The sequence below is a fragment of the Anolis sagrei genome, chromosome 4 (assembly GCF_037176765.1).
Source record: "Anolis sagrei isolate rAnoSag1 chromosome 4, rAnoSag1.mat, whole genome shotgun sequence".
Taxonomy (NCBI): domain Eukaryota; kingdom Metazoa; phylum Chordata; class Lepidosauria; order Squamata; family Dactyloidae; genus Anolis; species Anolis sagrei.
This window is the reverse complement of record NC_090024.1, coordinates 246,818,385-246,829,543: the sequence shown is the minus strand read 5'-3', so window position 1 is coordinate 246,829,543 and position 11,159 is coordinate 246,818,385. Positions and strand designations below refer to the sequence as shown.

General features: G+C 47.8%; 1 pseudogene; it reads left to right on the top strand.

Moving 5' to 3' along the window:
* Positions 1-2,870: 2,870 nt before the first annotated feature.
* The window catches only part of LOC137094725 (zinc finger protein 420-like), a 31,194-nt pseudogene continuing 22,905 nt past the window's right edge, over positions 2,871-11,159 (top strand).

The window sequence follows — 11,159 nt, the reverse complement described above, 5'->3', positions numbered from 1 at the left end:
AGGAAAGAGGTAGAGCTTCCAAAGAAGGAGCCTCCACCACACACACTCCGGGGCAGAGAGTTCCACTGCTGAACGGCTCTCACAGGAAGTTCTTCCTCATGTTCAGATGGAATCTCCTCTCTTGTAGTTTGAAGCCATTTTTCCGCATCCTAGTCTCCAAAGAAGCAGAAAACAAGCTTGCTCACTCCTCCTCCCTGTGGCTTCCTCTCACATATTTATACATGGCCCTCATTCTGTCTCCTCTCAGCCTTCTCTTCTTCAGGCTAAACATGCCCAGCTCCTTAAGCCGCTCTTCATAGGGCTTGTTCTCCAGACCCTTGATCATTTTAGTCGCCCTCCTCTGGACACATTCCAGCTTAGAGTCAATATCTCTCTTCGATTGTGGTGCCCAGAATTGGACACAATATTCCAGGTGTGGTCTAACCAAAGCGAAATAGAGCACGGGGAGCAGGACTTCCCTAGATCTGGACACTATGCTCCTATTGATGCAGGCCAAAATCCCATTGGCTTTTTTTGCCGCCACATCACATTCCTGGCTCATGTTTAACTTGTTGTCCATGAGGACTCCAAGATCTTTTTCACACGTACTGCTCTTGAGCCAGGCATCTCCCATTTTGTATCTTTGTATTTTGTTTTTCCTGCTTAAGTGGAGTCTCTTGCATTTGTCCCTGTTGAACTTCATTCTGTTAGTTTTGGCCCATCATCTCTCTAATCCGTCAAGATCGTTTTGAATCCTGCTCCTGTCTTCTGGAGTCTTGGCTCTCCCTCCCAATTTGGTGTCGTCTGCAAACTTCATGATCCTGCCTTCTAGCCCTTCATCTAAGTCATGAATGAAGATCCTGAGCAGGACCAGGCCCAGGACGGAACCCTGCGGCACTCCACTTGTCACTTCTTTCCAAGATGAAGAGGAATCCTTGGGGAGAATCACCCTCTGGGTTCATCCATTTAACTAGTTACAGATCCACCTCTCCGTAGTTTTGCCTCGCCCACATTGGACTAGTTTCCTTGCCAGAAGGTCGTGGGGGACCTTGTCCAAGAAGGCCTTCCTGAAATCCAGGTACGCTACATCCACGGCATCATTCCCCGCATCCACCCAGCTTGTAACTCTATCGAAAAAAGAGATCAGATGAGTCTGGCATGACTTGTTTTTGAAGGAAGGAAGGAAGGAAGGAAGGAAGGAAGGAAGGGAGGAAGGGAGGAGGGAAGGAAGGAAGCCCCCCCACTTCCCCGCCACCCTTCAGATGGTCTCAGAGTTCTTGGTGCCAAGTTTGGTCTTCCTGGTCCATTGTTGGTGGGGTCACAAGAACTCTGGATGCAGGTGAACTACAACTCCCCAAAATCAAGTTCGGTCAAGGCATCCTCCCAAGCGAAGGGGGAAAGGGAAATAGGGTTGCCGAGCCCACCCCAAGCCCTGGCCTGGATCCCTCATTTTCTCCCTTTGGAAAGATGCCCACAAGGCCTGCTTGGAAAACTCAGAGTCTTGCTCTCCTCTGGAGAACAAGCCCTATAAGGAGCGGCTTAAAGAGTTGGGCATCTTTAGCCTCAAGAAGAGAAGGCTGAGAGGAGACATCTTGAGGGCTATGGATAAATATGTGAGAGGAAGTCCTAGGGAGGAGGCTTCCTTTCTGCTGCCCTGGAGACTTGGACGTAATGGAGCCCATGGCTTCAAACTACAAGAAAGGAAGGAGATTCCACCCGAACATGAGGAAGAACATTTAATGACTTAGATGAAGAGCGAGAAGGCAGGATCATCAAGTTTGCAGATGACACCAGATTGGGAGGGAGAGCCAAGACTCCAGAGGACAGGAGCAGGAGTCAAAGGGATCTTGACAGATTAGAGAGATGATGGGTCAAAACTCACACAATGAAGTTCAACAGTGACAAATGCGAGATACTCCACTTAGGCAGGAAAAACGAAATGCAAAGATACAGAATGGGGGACAATGCCTGGCTCGAGAGCAGTACGTGTGAAAAAGATCTTGGAGTCCTCGTGGACAACAAGTTAAACATGAGCCAGGAATGTGATGCGGCAGGAAAAAAAGCCAATGGGATTTTAGCCTCAGGCATCAAGAGGAGCATAGTGTCTAGATCTAGGGAAGTCGTGCTCCCCATGCTCTATTCTGCTTTGGTTAGACCACTTTACCTGGAATATTGTGTCCAATCTCAAGAGAGATATTGATAAGCTGGAATGTGTCCAGAGGAGGGCGACTAAAATGATAAAAGGTCTGGAGAACAAGCCCTATGAGGAGCGGCTTAAGGTGCTGGGCATGTTTATCCTGAAGAAGAGAAGGCTGAGAGGAGATATGATGATGGCCATGTATAAATAAATGAGAGGAAGCCACAGGGAGGAGGAGGGAGCAAGCTTCCTTTCTGCTTCCCTGGAGACTAGGACGCAATGGAACAATGGCTTCAAACTACAAGAGAGGAGATTCCATCTGAACATGAGGAAGAACTTCCGGACTGTGAGAGCCGTTCAGCAGTGGAACTCTCTGCCCCAGAGGGAGTGTGGTGGAGGCTCCTTCTTTGGAAGCTTTGAAGCAGAGGCTGGATGGCCATCTGTCAGGGGTGCTTTGAATGCAACATTCCTGCTTCTTGGCAGAATGGGGTTGGACTGGATGATGGCCCAGGAGGTCTCTTCCAACTCTGGGATTCTAGGATTCCTTCCTTCCTGAGTTCCCCCATGGCAGCCCTCCCTTTCCCTGCAGGGGAGGCAGGACGGGCTCAGGCTCCGTGGGGGGGGGGGGGGGTAGTGGAGGGTGCGGGGGTGGGATGCCTCCACCTTGAAGCCTTGGCCTGGAGGGAGGGAGGGAATATTATAGGATGCTGGGAGGAAGGAAAGAGGGAGGGGCCTCTTGGTCCTTGCGGGGACGACCCCCTCCTTCCCTCCTTTCCCCCAGACTCATTTCTGGGAGGGAAGCAGCGGTGCTTGGGGCCGAGCTCAGGCTGGAGCAAAGAGAGGTGAGAAGGAAGGAAGGAAGGAAGGAAGGAAGGAAGGAAGGAAGGAAGGAAGGAAGGAAGGAAGGAAGGAAGGAAGGAAGGAAGGAAGGAAGGAAGGAAGGAAGGAAGGAAGGAGGTAAGGGGCAGCCTTTAGGTGGGTGGGTGGGTGGCCTTCCATGTGGTTCCAGGAGGAAAGAGGGGGGAGGCACACACACACACACCTGAAATGACCCAGCGGCCAAGCCTCCTCCCTTCTGCTCTCCCCGGGACCCTTTCTTCCCCCCCCCCCCCCGTCCCCCACCTGCCTCTCTCGCCTTCCCTCTCCTTGGAGCCTGGCTTGAAGAGCTCCCTCCCTCCTTTCTTTCTTTCCTTTCTTCCCTCCCTGCTTCCTTCACTTCCTTCCCTCCTTTCTCTCCCCATCCCTCCCTCCTTTTCCTTCCTTCTCTCCTTCCCTCCCTTTCCTCCTTCCTTCCTTCCTTCCCTCTTTCCTTCTTTACTTCCCTCCCTCCTTTCTTTCCTTCTTTCCTTCTCTCCCCATCCCTCCCTCCTTTTCCTTCCTTCTTTCCTCTCCTCCCTTTCCTCCATCCTTCCTTCCCTCCCTCTTTCCTTCTTTACTTCCCTCCCTCCTTTCTTTCCTTCTCTCCCCATCCCTCCCTCCTTTTCCTTCCTTCTCTCCTTCCCTCCCTTTCCTCCTTCCTTCCTTCGTTCTTTCTTTCCTTCTCTCCCCATCCATCTCCCTTTTCCTTCCTTCCTTCTTTCCTTCCCTCCCTCCCTCATTCCTTCCCTCCTTCTTTCCTTCCCTCCCTCTTTTCTTTCCTTCCTTCCTTCTCTCCCCATCCTTCCCTCCCTCCTTTTCCTTCCTTCTTTCCTTCCCTCCTTTCTTCCCTCTTCTTTCTTTCTTTCCTTCTCTCCCCATCCCTTCCTCCTTTTCCTTCCTTCTTTCCTTTCCTCCCTTCTTTCTTTCCTTCTCTCCTTTCCCTTCCTTCCTTCCTTCCTTCCTTCCTTCCTTCCTTCCTTCCTTCCTTCCTTCCTTCCTTTAGTCTGTCTATTGATGTCCCGGTCCTCAAACACTCTCTGCTTCATCCAGAAAAATGCTGGACTTGCAGAGCTCAGGTGGTGTTGAATTTCAGTGTTAATGTTGACTTTGGTGGAGAGGTGGCTGCCAAGAGAGTGGAAATGGTCCACATTTTCTAATGTTACACCATTAAAGTTGTATCTCTGGCATTGGGGAGGGATTTGCTGGCGATTTCTGGAAGAGCTCTTTGCTTTTCTCAATGTTCAATGACAGGCCAAGCTTCTCGTATGTTTCCGCAAAGGTGTTTAGGGTGACTTGTAGGTCTTCTTCTGAATGCGCACAGACAACATTGTCATCAGCATACTGGAGTTCTGTAACAGATGTTGTTGTAACCTTGGTTTTGGCTTTCAGTCTGCTGAGGTTAAATAGCTTGCCATTTGTCCGATAGATGATTTCCACTCCGGTGGGAAGCTTTATAAACAAGCCCCTTGGTCTCCCTACGGATGTCCCGGTCCTCAAACACTCTCTGCTTCCTTTGGAAAAAAGCTGCACTCACAGAGCTCAGGCGGTGTTGTATTTCAGCATCAATGTTGACTTTGGTGGAGAAGTGGCTGCCAAGGGAGCGGAAATGGTCAGCATTTTCTAATGTGACACCATTAAGCTGTGTTTCTGGCATTGGAGAGGGATTGGCTTGGTTTTCTCGATGTTTAATGACAGGCCGAGCTGCTTGTATGCTTCTGATGAGGATGAATAGGAAGGGCTCCTTCGCCCAGCATCTGAGTCCGGGGCAAGCAGAGAGCAGCAGCCAGGCACAGAGGAATCCCCCTCTGCAGAGCAGGACCAGGGGACTTGGGGAAGGAGGGACGAAGAGGTCGGGCAGGACTAGGAGCTCCAGGAAGCAGACCGGGAGTTAAGCATCCCAGCTGGGTTGCCATTAAGAACTGATGCCATCCCACCCAGGATGTCTAATGGGTTGGCTCAGAGGAGGGCCAACAGGCGAGAGCGCTTGGCAAAGTGGCACAGTTAGCTGGAACTTTGACTTTGGAGACTGAATGGTTTTTTGACCATGGCTTGAATGGGTGAGACCGCTTGGCTTTGCCTCTTTGAAAGAACTTGGTGCCATTCACATGCTTTGCCCTTTTTGGAGCACTTGCTGTGTATGAATGATCTGGCCGGGGTGGTCCATGCCTTGGTCACCTCTAGATTGGACTACTGTAATGCGCTCTACGTGGGGCTGCCCTTGAAAACGGCTCGGAAATTTCAACTGGTCCAACGGGCAGTGGCCAGGATGTTAACTGGTGCTCCCTACAGAGAGAGGTCAACCCTCCTGTTCAAGGAGCTCCACTGGCTGCCGTTTATCTTCCGGTCCCAATTCAAGGTGCAGGTGCTTACCTACAAAGCCCTGAACGGTTTGGGACCATCCTACCTGCGTGACCGCATCTCCGTCTACGAACCCACACGTTCTCTTCGGTCATCTGGAGAGGCCCTGCTCGTGATCCCGCCTGCGTCGCAAGCGCGTTTGGTGGGGACACAAGACAGGGCCTTTTCTGCGGTGGCCCCCCGACTCTGGAACAGCCTCCCCAAAGATCTTAGACAGGCCCCTACATTGGCAGTCTTTAGAAAGTACTTGAAGACCTGGCTGTTCTGATGTGCCTTCCCCGAATAGGAAATCTCCAATACCAAGTCCCAGAAGCACTTTATTAGAACTAAGATTGCTGCACACCGCACATTGCACTTGCTGTATAATCCTTACATATCACCTGTCACATCAGCACTTTTAATTCTGTACCCTTCACTCTGGCCCGGCCCAGTTTTATTGTGTTTTGGTGTATTGCTTGTTGTTTTGTTGTTTAATATTGCTTTAATTGTTTTTAATTTGCTTTAGGTTGTGTATTATTATGTTGTGTTTGAGGCCTTGGCCTTTGTAAGCCGCATCGAGTCCTTTGGAAGATGCTAGCGGGGTACAAATAAAGATAATAATAATAATAATAATAATGAATACGGACTGCCTTTGGCTATGAGATGGTAAGCAGCTGAATGAAGAGAGATCCTGTGCCAGGTCTTTGGCACGTTGCCTGCTTAGAAGGTCACAACAACAACAACAACAACAGATAGGGCCCAATGCCATAGGAAACAACAAAGAGGAAGAGGAGGGTGATCTTGTCCAATGGATTACATAGAGGAATATGCTCCTAGCCACGCAGTTCCAGGCATGAACTGGTTAAACAGCTGGAATGTGAAGAACTTGGGCAGGCGGAAGGGAAGAGAGCCAGCACGGCTTGAATGAAGGAACTGATAAGAGGCCGTCTGCACGTCAAGGATCACCAGGATTCTTTCTCCTTTTGGTTGCTCGCCCCTGGTGTGTATAGAAGGACTGGAAAGAAAGATGAAGGCTGCTCAGCTGGAGCAGGTATTTTTGCAGCCAGAGGGGTGATAGTGTCCCTCCTGGACTTCCATGTCCCCGTCACCCCACAGCCACCCCACCACTGGCTTTTCCACCAGATGCTACCTCTCAATGAGGGAGCTCCAGAAGGAAAGAAGAGAAACAGGGACAGTCTCCCTTGCAGGGAAACGGTGCCCTCTTTCTTCTATGGGAAATGGGGTTGGACTGGGTGGCCCACCAGGTCTCTTCCCACTCTGGGATTCTAGAAGGAAGGAAGGAAGGAAGGAAGGAAGGAAGGAAAGGAAGGAAGGAAGGAAGGAAGGAAGGAGCCCTTCAAGCTTTTGGCTGGCTGGATCATAATAATCGACCTTGCCTCCTGAGGAATCTGTATAAGCTTCTTTGGAAGCTTTTAAACAGAGGCTGGATGGCCATCTGTCAGGGGTGATTTGAATGCAATATTCCTGCTTCTTGGCGGAATGGGGTTGGACTGGATGGCCCATGAGGTCTCTTCCAACTCTAGGATTCTAGGATTCTAAGTAGCAACAGTCATAGAATCAAAGAGTTGGAAGAGACCTCCTGGGCCATCATCCAGTCCAACCCCATTCTGCCAAGAAGAATGAATATTGCATTCAAATCACCCCTGACAGATGGCCATCCAGCCTCTGCTTCAAAGCTTCCAAAGAAGGAGCCTCCACCACACTCCCTCCGGGGCAGAGAGTTCCACTGCTGAACGGCTCTCACAGTCAGGAAGTTCTTCCTCATGTTCAGATGGAATCTCCTCTCTTGTAGTTTGAAGCCATTGTTCCCTTGCATCCTAGTCTCCAGGGAAGCAGAAAGGAAGCTTGTTCCCTCCTCCTCCTCCCTGTGGCTTCCTCTCACATATTTATACATGGCTATCATATCTCCTCTCAGCCTTCTCTTCTTCAGGCTAAACATGCCCAGCTCCTTAAGCCCCTCCTCATAGGGCTTGTTCTCCAGACCCTTGATCATTTTAGTCGCCCTCCTCTGGACACATTCCAGCTTGTCAATATCTCCCTTCAATTGTGGTGCCCAGAATTGGACCCAATATTCCAGGTAAAGTGGTCTAACCAAAGCGGAATAGAGCATGGGGAGCATTACTTCCCTGGATCTAGACACTATGCTCCTCTTGATGCAGGCCAAAATCCCATTGGCTTTTTTTGCTGCCACATCACAATCCTGGCTCATGTTTAACTTGTTGTCCACGAGGACTCCAAGATCTTTTTCACACGTACTGCTCTCGAGCCAGGCATTGTCCCCCATTCTGTATTTTTGTATTTCGTTTTTTCTGCCAAAGTGGAGCATCTTGCATTTGTCCCCATTGAACTTCATTTTGTTAGTTTATTTATATATTTATTTATTTTGACTTGTATACCGCCACTCCCAATCCGGCTCGGAGCGGTTTACATAAGTAGATTAAAACAATATAATTAGCTTTAAAATAACAGTAAGAAGCGAAAAACAGACATCGCCCTGAGTTATTCACCCGCCGAAAGCTTGTCGGAAGAGAAAGGTTTTACAGGCTTTCCGAAAAGCAAGTAGGTCTCGGATGGTTCGGGTTTCAACTGGCAAGGCATTCCATAAATAAGGGGCCACAATCGAGAAGGCCCTCTGCCTAGTTTTGGCCCTTCATCTCTCTAATCTGTCAAGATCGTTTTGAATCCTGCTCCTGTCCTCTGGAGTCTTGGCTCTCCCTCCCAATTTGGTTATTTATTTTATTTGTCATGTCAGAGCAACCAGTCCATTATATTACATTTCTAACAGAGCAAAGCAAACAAACAGAAAAATACAAAACTTGTGAGTTTGGTAGTTGGTTAAATGTCCTTTGACCAGTATCTGGCCTCTGGTGTTGCCGCAAGAAGGTCCTCCCTTGTGCATGTGGTAGGGCTCAGGGTGCATTGCAGCAGGTGGTCAGTGGTTTGCTCTTCTCCGCACTCGCATGCCGAGGATTCCACCCTGTAGCCCCATTTCTTGAGGTTGGCTCTGCATCTCGTGGTGCCTGAGCGCAGTCTGTCCAGCACCTTCCAAGTCACCCAGTTTTCTGTGTGCCCAGGAGGGAGTCCCTCATTTGGTATCAGCCATTGGTTGAGGTGCTGGGTTTGAGCCTGCCACTTTTGGACTCTCACTTGCTGAGGTGTTCCAGTGAGTGTCTATATAGGTCTACAGTACTATGAGTCATTGAGACTCCCTAGAAAGGTCCAAGACCACTCTGGCTAGCTCAGGTAGGGAGACTGTAGTGCAGCGGGGTGGTCAGTACACTAGCAGAATTCCTATCCTGTCTTGGTCACCTATCCTTAGGCTGGCACACTCAAAAGTGGTTGACTGCAGGATGGGACACCTGGTCAGGGAGACAGAATCCTTATAGACTGTTGCGACTCCACCTCCTCAGCCTCCAGGTCTCGACTGGTGTTGCACAGAGTAGCCTGGTGGACAAAGCTGGGAGAGATTAACCCCCCTTCGCCTCATCCAACCAGGTCTCAGTTATACACACCGGGTCTACATGTTCTTCCAGGATTAAATCCTGAATAATAGATGTCTTCCCATTCTCTGACCTGGCATTGAACAGCACTACTCTTAACCCAGAGGGACCACCATCCTGGGTCTTCAGCTGTACCATCTCAGGAGAACGTTTTGGAAATGCCAATGTTCTTCCACAAATTTTGGGCCAAATTGGTGGTTTAATTCTCCCTTTCCCATATCTCCCCCTCCCCATCACCACCTCTGTGGTGGCCCCTCTGCCCACAGAGGCTCTCCCTCTGAAAAATCCCCCCCCCCCCAGCCCATGATCTGGTTGTTGATATTTGATTAAAGTATTCTGCATTATTATTTGAATCTTGAGTCCCAACTTTCCCTCTCCCCAGCCTCTAATTCTCCAATACCCTTCTCTTTCAGAATTCCTATCCATGGGATCACATTCAGAATTTCCTTAAATTTCCTTAATTTTTTTAATTAATTTTTATTGGTTTATGGTGCACACAGGAAACAAAACCGGCACCAGAGGGGGAGAAAATAACCCCCCCCCCCAAAAAAACCAAAAAAAAAAACCTACCAAAAAACAGAAAAGAAGGAAAAAAAATATACAAAAGAGTATGCAAGTTTACAGAATGGTATACAGTCAGCACTCGTTAAACATATGAAAAATCAACTTTGACTGTACAAAGTTATAAATGTTATATCTTAACATTTATTGTCCCTCTAACCCCACACCCGTGAATCCAACCCCCATGATCTCCGACGCCACTCTGTATGGATCACATAATTAACCCACAACTACCCAAGTGCTCCAAAAAGGAGAGATGCCTGAGTCTTGGGAGGAAGCTACAATAGTTCTTTTGGTCAATTGGTCAATAACGATTATAAGTTATTTGCAGAAATTTTAGTGAACAGGTTGAAAAAAACCTTAATCAAAATAGTACATGGGGATCAAGCAGGCTTCCTCCCAGGTAGGCATATGAGCCAAACGTGAGAATGGTGATAGATATATTAGAGTACGCCGAACAAGACCCAAGTAGAGAGATTGCGTTATTGTTTTTAGATGCTGAGAAAGCATTTGACAATGTGCGATGGGACTATATGCTTAAAGTATTGGACCATTTCAGAGTAGGCCAATATTTCAGAAAGACAATAGGAGCTATTTACTCAAGGCAAAGAGCCAAATAAAAAATAAATGATCAAATGTCCAATTATATAAATTATATAGAGATTCAAAAAGGGACAAGACTGAGAGGAAGCCACAGGGAGGAGGGAGCAAGCTTGTTTTCTGCTTCCCTGGAGACTAGAACGCAATGGAACAATGGCTTCAAACTAGAGAGGAGATTCCATCTGAACATGAGGAAGAACTTCCTGACTGTGAGAGCCGTTCAGCAGTGGAACTCTCTGCCCTGGAGTGTGGTGGAGGCTCCTTCTTTGGAAGCTTTTAAGCAGAGGCTGGATGGCCATCTGTCAGGGGTGATTTGAATGCAATGTTCCTGCTTCTTGGCAGAATGGGGTTGGACTGGATGATGGCCCATGAGATCTCTTCCAACTCTTTGATTCTATGATTCTAAGGCTGTCCTTTGTCGCCACTACTGTTCATTTGGATACTAGAAATTTTGAACAGTAGAATTAGAGAAGCTAGTGAAATTAAAAGAATTTCCTTAAATTTCCTGAAGTCAGCTCTCCTAACGTCTTGAATGCTTGTTTGACTTTGCTTAGTTTCACCCTTCCTTTGTATCACAAACTCCAGGTAGATGCTATCTTCCTTGATGGAGTCTCGGTCAGACCCACTTGTCCACACTAAGGTTTCAATTCTGGAGCCTTCTCAGATGTCTGAGTTGGGGTTTTGGACACAAATAACACTGTTCTACAAATTTTCAGTTTTTCTCAGTTGCGGAAATGAAATGTGCCGTTTCTTAATAAATTTAACATGTTGAATTCAAATATAATAATTAAATGTGTTAATTGGCTCTGGTTTTTATGCAACAGCGATTTCAATTTTCTCCACAATAGGTAATTCGTTAATATTATGATAATGCGCCTAACCTTACTGCATGTATATAAACTGTGAATAAATTTTAGTCAAATTATATTGCCAATAGTTTATACATGAGAAATATTTATTTAATTAGTCTATTGTTTATGTTTGTGCAGCAAGAAACTATATGAGTAGGCCTAATGCAGTTGAAAAGTCTGAAAGTGTAAATGTCGCTTTAATCGTGACTTTAGTTTGTATCCTGTTTGCTTCTCTTGACTTTTCTTTTGTATTCAAGGAAAGGATTCCCTCTTGCAATGCCCCAGCAGGAGTCTGACAGCATTGACGGAGTCCAT